Source organism: Carlito syrichta, unplaced genomic scaffold (assembly GCF_000164805.1).
Source record: "Carlito syrichta isolate Samal-C Ts95f unplaced genomic scaffold, Tarsius_syrichta-2.0.1 Scaffold304305, whole genome shotgun sequence".
NCBI lineage: Eukaryota > Metazoa > Chordata > Mammalia > Primates > Tarsiidae > Carlito > Carlito syrichta.
Window position 1 is genome coordinate 185,314 of NW_007248401.1, and position 13,857 is coordinate 199,170.

Sequence of the window (13,857 nt, forward strand, 5' to 3'; positions counted from 1 at the left end):
AAATAAATATTTTGGTATGAACAGGATCTCACTATGTTGCCCAAGTTAGTCTCCAACTCCTGGGCTCAAGTGATTCTCCAAAGTGCTGAGATTACAGGCATGAGTCACCTCACTTGACCTTTTTTTCTTTTTGCTTTTGTTTTGACTTGCTATATTGTCCAGGCTGGCCTCAAACTCCTGGGCTCAAGTGATTCTCTTATCTCAGCCTCCTGAATAGCTGGGGCAACAGGCACATTGCATCGTACCTGTTCATATGTATTTTAAAAACTTGTTTGTTGCCTTCTTCCACCTCATTCCCCCAGTATGGAAGATTCACAAGAGAAGGAACCTTTTCTGTTTTATCAATAAATTCCAAGCACCTAGTATATCTAGGATATCCGACACAGAGTAAATATTTGTCAAATGAAAAATGTCTGGCTGACTTTATAACTCAAGTTAAGTCTTTTCTTTTCTGAATCAGGGTCTCACTCTGTCGCCCAGGCTAGAGTGCAGTGGTACGATCACAGCTTACGGTAGCCTTGACCTCCTGGGCTCAGACAATCCTTTCACCTCAGCCTCCTGAGTAGCTGGGACTACAGGCATGTGCCACCATGCCTGGTGAATTTTTAAAATTTCTTGTAGAGAGAAGATGGTCTTGCTATGTTGCCTAGGCTGGTCTCAAACTCTTGGGCTCAAGCAGTCCTCCTGCTTTGGCCTCCTAAAGTGCTAAGATCACAGGTGTGAACCACTGTGTCCAGCTAAGTTAATCTATTCATTTAGAGAGGTCCTTTGTTACCTTCTAAACTGACTTCTTAGACAAAGAATTTTGAGACAAAGTATACTGAGACAAAGCGTATTGTGTAGAAAAGCATATTTTCATGTTTCCACTACAAAGAATTAACAAAGAAACTTAACAAATTCAGGTTCCAGAGTGTAATTCAGGATCCTTACCAGCAGTCCTAGGCCCATCATAAGCACCTGCTTCTTCACCATCTCTAAATATCTTCAGGGTTGGATATCCACTGACTCCATACTTATTACAGGTGTTTGTGTTGGCAGTGCAATCAACCTAAAGATTAAAACACATAAGCTATTGTAATCCAAATAGCTGCTGCAGGTTCTTCCTATATTCCCAAAATATTAGGACTGACCAAATCCTAAGAGGATCAAGTAATTTTAGGAATACATTGACATAGAAAACTAGATCTTAAAGGCAAATCAGTGCTTGCCTAACTACATCAGAACTACCTAATAATTCTTTAAAATTGAGATTCCCAGCTCTCATACAAAATGCAAAAATCAGTTTAAATTTTGCCCTTGGAGTCTCTGTTATCTAAAGCAATGGTCTTCACCATTTTTCTGCCTCAGAATATGTGAGAGAGAAATCACAAATTAACAGTGGCCAAATTTGATAATAATTATCATTAAGGAGATATATGGATGGGTGTACATATCCTCTAGGTGGGGTATAATTTAATTTTATAAATCACCTAGACTTATTAGCAAAGGTACCAATACTTGTACATGCTCCCTGAGATAGTTTGAATCTGGACCAAATCATAACATAGCAAATGTAGTGAGGCCTAGCAGGAAGAAGGAAAACAATTTCCCCTATTTAGCTCCTTACTCCAACTCAAGCAGTACTAGAAACACTTTGCATATAAGAGGGGACCCAAAAAAACCCGAAATTCATCTATAAAAAATTTTGTATTTATTCTTTTTTTTTTTTGAGTTGGAGTCTCACTCTGTTGCCCAGGCTGGAAGGCTGGAGTGCAGTGGCATGCTCACGGCCACCCCAGTGTCAACATGCTAGGCTCAGGCAATCCTTCCACCTCAGTCTTCCAAGTAGCCAGAAGGCACGCACTACCACACCCAACTGATTTTTTTTAATTTTTAAATTTGTTATAGAGATGAGGTCTCACCAAGTTGCCCAGGCTGTTCTTGAACCCATGGGCTCAGGCAATCCCCTCACCTTGGCCTCCCAAAGTGTTGAGATTACAGGCCTGAGCCACTGCGCCCAGCCTGTATTTATTCTTATGTGTTTAAACTTCAGTCACCTTCAAAGTACTCTCCATTTGATGCAATACACCTATCGAGATGCTTTTTCCACTGCTCAAAACAGTTTTTGAGCTTGTCAATTTTGATGCCTTTTAGTGCTTCTGTTGTTTTTTTGTTTCACCTCTTCCAGATGGGCAAAACTTTTCCCTTTGAGGACTTTTTTTATCGGGGAAACAAAAAAAAAAGAAGTTGCTTGGGGTGAGATTGGGTGAATAGGGAGGGTGGGGTATGGGGCTCATGCTGTTTTTGGTCAAAAACTGGTGAACACACAGCATGGTGTGGTGTCCTCATAAATCATGCATGAAGTGGACAAATGTATTGAAAGAATGAATCTCCAAAAAAAAAATTCACTGAAGCCAAACATGGCCTCTCACAACATTAGTTAGTATGCTGATGCAGATGGGTTCCTAGAACACTTACCTAGTGGGGGAAGCCTATACTACAGGGGCCCACCCTCCAAAAAGTATTCTGGTTTTTTTTTGGGGGGGGTCCCCTCATATATGATATCATTTCATCTTTACAAAATTCTGAGGTATGATCCCTACGCTGAGATAGGTAACTGAGGTGCAGAAAATTAATGTCTCTATAGTCACACAGGCCATAGTCACATGCTGCAGGAATTAAAGCATGATTGAACCTTTTTTCCTATGGCAAGCTGACTGACATCAGGATTAAAAGTAGCTTCCAAAAATAGTCTTATATATGTATGCACTATTTATCTGAGGCTGGCAGAGGCATGAGCTTCTAGACTAGAACAAGAGTAATGGCAAAATTCTGGAAGCATTACATTAACTGTAAAAACAAATACCAAGTTTACAGTTGACTATTTGGTTATATACTCATCTTTATATCATTTGCCTATTCCCATCATTATGATTATCATATGGCAGTTTAGGAAACTCATTTACTCAATAATTATTTTACCCTAATCTTTACAGCCATACTTTTATTTTCCATATTTGCCCTTTAATTCTTATTTACCATATATTTTATTTCTTATGCCAAGAATTCCTTAGTCTCACTAGTTTTTGAGTTGGAGTCTTACTCTGTCGACCAGGCTAGAGTGCAGTGCCACACTTAGTCACCACAGCCTTGACCTGTTGGGCTCAGGTGATCCTGCTGCCTCAGCTTTCCAAGTAGCTGCAACCACAGGCGTGCAACACCACAACTGGTTAATTTTTTACTTATTGCAGAGACGAGGTCTCACTAAGTTGCCCAGGCTGGTCTTGAACCCCTGGATTCAGGCAATCCTCTCACCTCCGCCTCCCAGAGTGCTGGGATTATAGGCGTGAGTCACCATGCCTGACTTTTGAAACTATAGTTAATAGTCAGTTGTATATTTACCCAGAAACTACACTTTTCTTTTTTTTTTTGAGTTGGAGTCTCACTCTGTCACCTAGACTGGAGTGCAGTGGCCGCTCCCGGCCACCGCAGCCTCCACCTGCTGGGCTCCGGTGATCCTTCTGCCTCAGCCTTCCAAGTAGCTGGAACTACAGGCGCGCACTACCAGCCCGGCTAATTTTTTGATTTATTGTAGAGATGAGGTCTCGTCAAGTTGCCCAGGCGGGTCTTGAACCCGTGGGCTCAGGCAATCCACTCACCTCAGCCTCCCAAGGCATGGGATTACAGGCTGAGCCACCGAGCCCAGCCTTCACTTTTCTTAGAACAAAAAGAGTAGAGAAAATAAATGTTAATTTTACAACTACTTTTGAAAATATCTCACAGCCTTTAATGAAGAATTCACCTGGACTTACCTTTGCTAATGGCACTATTCCTTTTAATCTGGTGGCTGCAGCTTCATACTCAGGGGCAAGTCTCTTGCAGTGTCCACACCTATATATAAATATAAATAAATAAAAGTTAAATTATCAGCTTAATCCTACAAATTTGTTAAATTTGTCTCACCTGGAAGACCCTCAATCTACTTTTGAGATAGTAGTAGATGCTTCCAAATGTAAAAACGTTACCTGAACAACATCCATTATTACTAAAGTAAGCCATGACTCTCAGAAGATAAAGGTCCTATCTCAAGTCTGAGGTTGACTATACGGCACTGGCTCAGCCCAAAGGCGCTCTATTTTTTATTAAAAAGTGTTAACTGAATTCTGAAAGTTGTAGTCAGAAGTATACTCCACAGTAAAGAGGGCTGAAAGGGCTCATGCCTTTTTGACCAATTAATAAGGCTACAAGATAGCAATAATCTAAACTCTGGTAAAATTCCCCAAAGGACAGTACATTTTTCCTTATGAAACTAGCACTGTGGTTCCTAAAAGTATAGTGATTAAAACCTTGTAATGCTCCAAGTATGATATTAACTCTAAGATGGCCCACGAGAACTGGTACAAACATGTAAACTAGAATACTTTTCCCAGAGGGTCACCAGAAGCACCTGCTCCTCCAACTGCAAATTCCTAAGAGTCCTATAGGTATACTGTATATGCAACAGGGGGAGGAGGAGAATGTATTCTTCCTCATCAGTGTATAGCTAGCACCAGCTATATGTCATCTCTTCAAAAGTCAATGGGGGCTGGGTGCGGCGGCTCACACCTATAATCCCAGCACTTTGGAAGGCCGGGGTGAGAAGATTGCCTGAGTCCATGGGTTTGAGAACAGCCTGGGCACACTGGTGAGACCTCATCTCTACTATAAATTTTTTAAAAATTAGCTGGGTGTGGTGGCGTGTGCCTTAAGTTCTAGCCACTCAGAAGGCTGAGGTAGAAGGATCACCTGAGCCTAGCAGGTCAAGGCTGTGGTGGTTCTAAGCGTGGCACTGCACTCCAGCTTTGGAGACAGAGTGAGATTCCAACTCAAAAAAATAGCCAATGGGTTGCAGTGGGATCACTTTGAGAGGGTAAGGAGTTCTGTAACCTCCCGAAGACGGTAAAAATAAACTTCGAAATATTTTACTCCTAAAATTTATTTTAAACAAAGGACTGTAAGAGTTTATTCTCAAAGGTCTTCAGGAGGTCTATTAAAAAAATAATTACAGGCAGGCTCAGTGGCTCAGCCTGTAATCCCGCGCCTTTGGGAGGCTGAGGTGAGTGGATTGCCTGAGGCTGTGGGTTTGAGACCCACCTGGCCAGCGAGACCTCATCTCTACAATAAATCAAAAAATCAGCCAGGCTTGGTAGCGCATGCCTATGATTCCGGCTACTTGGAAGGCTGAGGCGGAAGGATCGCCGGAGCCCAGGAAGTTGAGGTTGCGGTGGCTGGGAGTGGCCACTGCACTCCAGTCTGGGTGATAGAGTGAGACTCCAACTCAAAAAAAAAAAAAATAATAATAATAATAATAATTACTAGAAAGCTTAAATGAAGGAACAGTGATATTAAAACAAAGACTGTAATACTATATATTGCAGGACCATGTACCTATTTACCAAAAGTATAAAAGAACCAAATGATAAACACTAGATGAAGAAGTACATAAGATGGTGAAGGGAGCCGGGTTCGGTGGCTCAGCCTGTAATCCCGCGCCTTTGGGAGGCTGAGGTGAGTGGATTGCCTGAGGCTGTGGGTTTGAGACCCACCTGGCCAGCGAGACCTCATCTCTACAATAAATCAAAAAATCAGCCAGGCTTGGTAGCGCATGCCTATGATTCCGGCTACTTGGAAGGCTGAGGCGGAAGGATCGCCGGAGCCCAGGAAGTTGAGGTTGCGGTGGCTGGGAGTGGCCACTGCACTCCAGTCTGGGTGATAGAGTGAGACTCCAACTCAAAAAAAAAAAAAATAATAATAATAATAATAATTACTAGAAAGCTTAAATGAAGGAACAGTGATATTAAAACAAAGACTGTAATACTATATATTGCAGGACCATGTACCTATTTACCAAAAGTATAAAAGAACCAAATGATAAACACTAGATGAAGAAGTACATAAGATGGTGAAGGGAGCCGGGTTCGGTGGCTCAGCCTGTAATCCCGCGCCTTTGGGAGGCTGAGGTGAGTGGATTGCCTGAGGCTGTGGGTTTGAGACCCACCTGGCCAGCGAGACCTCATCTCTACAATAAATCAAAAAATCAGCCAGGCTTGGTAGCGCATGCCTATGATTCCGGCTACTTGGAAGGCTGAGGCGGAAGGATCGCCGGAGCCCAGGAAGTTGAGGTTGCGGTGGCTGGGAGTGGCCACTGCACTCCAGTCTGGGTGATAGAGTGAGACTCCAACTCAAAAAAAAAAAAAATAATAATAATAATAATAATTACTAGAAAGCTTAAATGAAGGAACAGTGATATTAAAACAAAGACTGTAATACTATATATTGCAGGACCATGTACCTATTTACCAAAAGTATAAAAGAACCAAATGATAAACACTAGATGAAGAAGTACATAAGATGGTGAAGGGAGCCGGGTTCGGTGGCTCAGCCTGTAATCCCGCGCCTTTGGGAGGCTGAGGTGAGTGGATTGCCTGAGCCCGCGGGTTCGAGACCCACCTGGGCAGTGAGACCTCATCTCTACAATAAATCAAAAAATCAGCCGGGCGTGGTAGTGCATGCCTGTGATTCCAGCTACTTGGAAGGCTAAGGCGGAAGGACCGCCAGAGCCCAGCAGGCCGAGGCTGTGGTGGCCAGGAGCGGCCACTGCACTCCAGTCTGGGCAACAGAGTGAGACTCCAATTAAAAAAAAAAAAAAGATGGCGATGAGTACACAGGAAGTTTCAACTGTGCTGGCTTTGTTTTTCAGACCATGTGACAAATATATGGTATTCCTTCCACAGATACTTTTTTCTGAAATTGAGATGTCTTACAATCACACTGTAGTTTCAGTGGTAGCATTTCTTTTTTCTTTTTTTTTTTTTTGAGTCTCACTCTGTCTACCAGACTGGAGTGCAGTGGCCGTTCCCGGCCACTGCAGCCTCGACCCACTGGGCTCGGCAATCCTTCCGCCTCAGCCTTCCAAGTAGCTGGAACTACAGGCGCACGCTACCACGCCCGGCTAATTTTTTTATTTATAGTAGAGATGAGGTCTCGCCAAGTTGCCCAGGCGGGTCTCGAACCTGCGAGTTCAGGCAGTCCACTCACCTCAGCCTCCCAAAGGCGCGGGATTACAGGCTAAGCCACCGAGCCTGATTAGTGGTAGCATTTCTTAGTGAGACATACAATAATGGTTCCTCTCATAATCAGTGACATCTTAAATGTTTGAAACAGGGTATTATTCATTATATCTCTGTATTCCTTTAATATTGCATAATAAATTAAAAATTGGTCAGGTGTAGTGGCTCACGTCTATAATCCCAGCACTTTGGGAGGCTGAGGTGAGAGGATTGCCTCAACTCTTGGGTTGGAGACCAGCCTGGGCAACTTGGCAAGATCTCATCTCTACAATAAATTAAAAAAACTAGCTGGACGTGGTAGCGCATGCCTGAAGTTCCAGCTACTTGGAAGGCTGAGGCCGAAGGATCGCCGGAGTCCAGCAGGTCGAGGCTGCAGTGGCCGGGATCGTGCCACTGCACTCCAGTCTGAGTGACAGAGTGAGACTCCAACTCAAAAAAAACAAAAAAAAAGTAATCAATTAATTAAAAATTACTATAATTGAGTTTTAACCAAAACATGCAAATTACAATTGATTTAACATAATAGGGGAAGGGTAGAGGGACAAAAAAAATCAAGTACTGGGTACAATGTGCACAGGTGGGGGTGAGGGGGTGAATACACTTAAAGCCCAGACCAAAAACTATTTGTTATTTCCCTAAAGTTATTGAATTTTTTTTTTTTCTTTTTTGAGTTGGAGTCTCACTCTGTTGCCCAGACTGGAGTGCAGTGGCCGCTCCCGGCCACCACAGCTTCGACCTGCCAGGCTCCGGCGATCCGTCCGCCTCAGCCTTCCAAGTAGCTGGAACTACAGGCACGCGCTACCACGCCTGGCTCATTTTGATTTACTGTAGAGATGAGGTCTCGCCAAGTTGCCCAGGCAGGTCTCGAACCCGCGGGCTCAGGCAATCCACTCACCTCAGCCTCCCAAAGGCGCGGGATTATAGGCTGAGCCACTGAGCCAGGCTGAAATTTTTTAAAAGAGGGAAAAAATAACCAATTCATGTGAGAAATCTAGGTTTTGGAGAATATATAAGGGTTTAAAGACTTTTAGAGAAGGGGTTTTTTTAGATTAGAAAATATAGTTTATTTAAAAGTAAATTAAAGAGAGAGAGAAAAGATTCACTCCCCAAGGTGGGGGAGGGAGAGGGTCAAAGGCAGACAGCATGGCAACAGCCATAGCTCAAAGAGCACATGGCCACACCAGAGTTTAGCAAGGCAATGACCCTAGAGAAGGTATCTTAAAGGGAGTAAGAATTGTCCCTAGAGTAAGAAAAAGAAAAAAAAAAAAAATAAGTGAAGAGACTAATACTTGGATCTGGGCCTTCAAGGATCTAAGGTTTCAGAGAGGAGAGGCCAGAGTATTTTAGATGAGGGGGATAGTGGAGCAAAGGCAAAAATATTAGTAAGCATGAAACATTCTAAGATCAGTGAAAGGCTTTTTTTTTTCTGAGTTGGAGTCTCACTCTGTCACCCAGGCTGGAGTGCAGTGCCACGTTCAGAACCACTGCAGCCTTAACCTGTTAAGCTCAGGTGATCCTTCTACCTCAGCCTTCCGAGTAGCTAGAACTTCAGGCGCACACCACCATGCCGAGCTAATTTTTAAAAAATTTATTGTAGAGATGAGGTCTCATCAGTTTGCCCAGGCTGGTCTCAAACCTGTGGGCTCAGGCAATCCTTTCACCTCGGCCTCCCAAAGTGCTGGGATTATAGGCAGGAGCCACCGTGCCCTGCCACACATAATAAATGTGTGTGTATACATATATAGACCATATCAATAAGCAATATATAGGACTGACACAGAGGAAGAAAGCAGAGATAAGAATAAAACCATCTAGGAGAAAATATATTTCACAAGGCAGATAAGAAAAGCTTAGACCAGAATGGCAACAATGAATATTAAAAAATACAGAAGAAATCAGCCGGGCATGGTAGCGCATGCCTGTAATTCTGGCTACTCAGAAGGCTAAGGCGGAATGATCGCTGGAGCCCAGCAGGCGAGGCTGCAGTGGCCGGGAGCAGCCACTGCACTCCAGTCTGGGCGACCGAGTGAGACTCCAACTCAAACAAACAAAAAAATACAGAAGAGATTTCTGTTGAATATACAGTAGCTGTCAAAGCCAAGGCAACAGATTTACAAGTTTATAAATTTGAATTTATAGTTCCAACTATCTGCAAACACTTTGAGAGAAAAAAAATGTATGTGTGTACACACACACACATACACACACACACACACACACACACAAAATAATTATGACCAGGTGTAGTGGTTTGTACATCTAATCCTAACACTTTGGAAGGTTGAGGTGGGAGGATCACTTGAACCCAGCAGTTCAGCAGTTCAAGGTTGCAGTGGGCTATGATCGCACCACTGCATTCCAGCCAGGATGAGATCCTACCTCTAAAAATAAAATAACATTAACAAACATAAAATAAAATAGGTAGCTGGGCTTGGTGGCTAAGCCTATAATCCCAGCGCTTTGGGAGGCTGAGGTGAGTGGATTGCCTGAGCCCGCGAGCTTGAGACCCACCTAGGCAACTTGGCGAGACCTCATCTCTACAATAAAATCAAAAAAATTAGCCAGACGTGGTAGCGCACACGCCTGTAGCTCCAGCTACTTGGAAGGCTAAGGCAGAAGGATCGCCAGGGGCCCAACAGGTCGAGGCTGCAGTGGTCGGGAGCATGCCACTGCACTCCAGCCTGGGTGACACAGTGAGACTCCAACTCAAAAAAAAAAATAGGTATTAGGCCAGACCAATGGGTGTTAACTCCAAATGCATTAACAAAAATATCCATGGAGAGCTGTGTGTGTTGGCTCAAGCCTGTAAACCCAGTAATTTGGGAGTCTGAAGTGGGAGGATCGCTTGAGGCCATGAGTTTGAAGCCAGCCTGGGCAAAAAAATAAAAAAGAAAGAAAGAAAAATTAGCCAGGTGTGGTGGCATGTGCCTGTAGTCTCAGCTATTTGTGAGGCTGAAGAGGGAGACCTGTTTGAGCCCAGGAGTTTAAAGGTGTAGTGAGCTGTGATCATGCCACTGCAATCCAGCTGGGCAACAGAGTGAAATCCTATCTCAAAAATAAATAAATAAAAAATGTTTAAAAATCCATGGATCAGTAAGACAAAAAAACAAAACAAAACAAAAAAAACTATGCATGGCTTACTGAATGAAAATTCCAGCAATCTGGGAAGGAACTACATGTGTGTGTACAAGGTCAGGACAAAACCATTGCCCTAAACTTTGGCAATATCCTACAGGATAAGCTCATCAAATGCACAGAGAGGTTTCAGTGAGGCTGGAGAGAATCTCAATGAGGCCCTCTTCAAAACCATCAGGAAGCCGGGCTCGGTGGCTCAGCCTGTAATCCCATGCCTTTGGGAGGCTGAGGTGAGTGGACTGCCTGAGCCTGAGGGTTCGAGACCCGCCCAGGCAACTTGGCAAGACCTCATCTCTACAATAAATCAAAAAATCAGCCAGGCGTGGTAGCGCATGCCTGTAATTCCGGCTACTCGGAAGGCTGAGGTGGAAGGATCGCCAGAGCCCAGCAGGTCGAGGCTGCGGTGGCCGGGAGTGGCCACTGCACTCCAGTCTGGGCGACAGAGTGAGACTCCAACTCAAAAAAAAAAACAAAAACAAAAAAACCCCATCAGGAATGGAACTCAAGTGGAATTTAGGGGAAATCAGAGTTAATTACACAGATCCATCAAGATTAAATATTAAAACACAAATAACCATCTACACTCAGGGATGGCACCTAGCAGTTGATAATGAATTCCAACATATATTCTCCCAACAATCATTAATTCATGCCTGTCATGTGTCAAATGCTTTTTTTTAGCCTGACAGAAAAACTGGTGTGGTCTTTTCCTTATAGGAACACCAGTCTGGCAGGAGTGTCAGATGACAAAACTCAACTACAAAGAAAACTTTCACTTTCACATGTAAAATGAAAGCAGAAAAAAACTAAAATGAGAAAATGAATTTGTTTAAAATAGGTTCATTTATCCTGAAAAAGAATTAACTGTTCCAGCCCGGCTCTGTGGCTCAACCTATAATCCCACGCTTTGGGAGGCTGAGGTGAGTGGATTGCCTGAGCCCACAGGTTCGAGACCCGCCTGGGCAACTGGGCGAGACCTCATCTCTACAATAAAATCAAAAAAATTAGCCGGGCGTGGTAGCGCATGCCTGTAGCTCCAGCTACTAGGAAGGCTGAGGTGGAAGGATCGCTGGAGCCCAGCAGGTCAAGGCTGCGGTGGCCGGGAGCGGCCACTGCACTCCAGTCTGGGCAACAGAGTAAGACTCCAACTCAAGAAAAAAAAAAGAAAAAGAATTAACTATTCCTTTTTCTCTTGTAAGGTAATACTTCTAATCTGTACAAAGGAATACAGCAGTAGAAAACATTTTCAGCAGAAGTGTTAATAAATACTGTAGTGGAATGTGAAGAAATAAAAGAAAGTATCAGCCAGGTGTGGAGGCTCATGCCTATAATCCCAACACTTTGGGAGGTAGAGGCAAGAGGACTGCCTGAACCCACGGGTTCGAGACCAGCCTCAGCAACGTGACAAGACCTTATCTCTACAAGAAATCAAAAAAATTAGCTGGGCATGGTGGTTTGTGTCTGTGGTTCCAGCTACTTGGAAGGCTGAAGTGGAAAGATCACCTGAGCCCAGCAGGTGGAGGCTCTGATGGCTGTGAGTGTGCCACTGCACTCCAGTCTGGGTGACACAGTGAGATTCCGACTCAAAAAAAAAAAAAAGTTATCAATAGACTTCCCTGACTCTAAGCTGCTCATTCAGAAAACTGGTCTTAGGCCAGGCACAGTGACTCAAGCCTGTAATTCCAGCACTTTGGGAGGCTGAGGTGAGAGGATTACCTGAGCCCAGGGGTTTGAGACCAACCTGGGCAATTTGGTGAGACCTCATCTCTACGATAAATCAAAAAATTAGCCAGGCGTTGTAGTGCACGCCAGTAGTTCCAGTCATTTGGAAGACTGAGGTGGAAGGATCACCTGAGTCCAGCAGGTCGAGGCTGCGGTGGCTGTGAGCATACCACTGCACTTCAGCCTGGGTGACAGAGACTCTGACTCAAAAAAAAAAAAAAAAAGAAAAAAAGAAAGAAAGAAAACTGATCTTTCTTGCCGGTTTTGTGGATGGCCTTCTCTTTTAAACCAATTAAAAGCAGACACCACAGCAGAGATTCAACCAATTACTGGGATAGTTCAGTGCATGATGGGATATGTAGTTTTTAGGGGAGCACGTGCAACAATTTAAAGTAGGAAAGATCTTTAATCGAAACAAAAAATTCTGCTCTAAACTAAGTCTAATGGCCAACAATTTTCCAGGAATTCCCACTTTAAATTGCCTCATGACACCACCCAAATTCAGTGACACCCCCTCAAAGTTAACAGCATGATTACATAATTGGTAAGAGAGTTGCTTCCAAAAGAGAACAGGAGTTCCAGAGATGTATAAAGACTATATGTGTAATCAATACTGCCAGTTTGCCACAGAAATGCATGGGGCATAAATACTGTCACAAGCTAAAAACAAAGTGTGTTGCCTCTAGCACATTATTCTAATTCAGGTGGTCTTTACTACTGGACTTTCAGTGCAACCCTCAACAAGTCAGCTGAGCCTGAGGAGCAAAGACCTGAGTCCCAAGCAAGTAAAACTTACACACTAACTTTGTTTTACGAATACTTTTGAATACAGTTTTTTGGGGTTTTTTTGTTTTATTTGGAGTCTCACTCTGTCGCCCAGGCTGGAGTGCAGTGGCCGCTCCCAGCCACCGCAGCCTCGACCTGCTGGGCTCCGGCGATCCTTCCGCCTCAGCCTTCCGAGTAGCTGGAACTACCACTCTCAGCTGATTTTTGATTTATTGTAGAGATGAAGTCTCGTCAAGTTGAATACAGTTTTAAACTAAGGGTCACTGTGTCAGGACTGGAAAAATAAGTACTGCAATTAGCAAGGATATACTGAACTATCCCAATGTTAAGACAATCACTGCTTACTATGGTAATGATTTGGAGGATGAAAAAAAACAAAAACAAAAACTCAGGTTAACTGGGCCAGAAATCTCATTTGCTCTCCCTTCCCCCCCCCCCCAGGACGAATCTACATCCTTGTTTAGTCAAGACACCCTGGAGTATTTCTGCAACACTGGTTACTTTCTCATTGGAGGCTTTTTTGGTCATATTTTAGAAATCCTAATTAAAACGGGCCGTTTGAAGGGATTCAGATGGAATTGCTCTCGTTCACCTACTGTTTCTATTTGACAGAGGTCTCTGCCGGTACTGAGAATCAGCTGAATGCAGACACTGCACACTATGCGATGAACAAAATAATCACCTACCTCAAGAAAGCACTTAGGACCATTCTGCAGCCACTGAGTGACCTTGGCTAGAAACCAATGGCTGTGGGGCGGGGGGCCAGAAGAAAGGAAATACCCTGGTGGGAGCCAGGACTTCTGCATTCGCTTTCACGACAAGGCTTTGGGGACCCTGGTCTGTAGACTGGAGAACGCGAATACCGACTCAGCCAGAAACGGTAAGGACACACATCGAAGTGGGGGAAGGGGACGGCTAAACCCTCTGCAAATAGGAAGTGCCGCAAGAGCACCGAGGCAAGGATGTGGCCCTGCGGGAGAGGAGCCTCGGCTTTTCCTCCTCGAGTCTAGTTCCCAGCTCTCGGCCAGCCGTCTCCAGCTCCCCGGGGATGGGAAACGCGCCGGCCGCAGCCCGGGCCCACTGGGAAGGTGGCGGCGCCGGCGCTGCGCAGGCCCAACCGCTACCC

The 13,857-nt window shown here is 44.2% G+C and overlaps 1 protein-coding gene across 1 annotated transcript in view; it reads right to left on the reverse strand.

Moving 5' to 3' along the window:
* Window positions 1-3,870, reverse strand: part of PDIA3 (protein disulfide isomerase family A member 3) — a 24,762-nt gene extending 20,892 nt beyond the window's left edge. Inside the window, exons 1-2 of the mRNA XM_021713148.1 lie at window positions 3,792-3,870; window positions 931-1,048 (exon numbers count right to left, since the gene is read on the reverse strand). The gene's annotated coding sequence lies outside the window, so the exon portion shown is untranslated. The remainder of the gene's footprint in view (window positions 1-930; window positions 1,049-3,791) is intronic.
* Window positions 3,871-13,857: the final 9,987 nt, after the last annotated feature.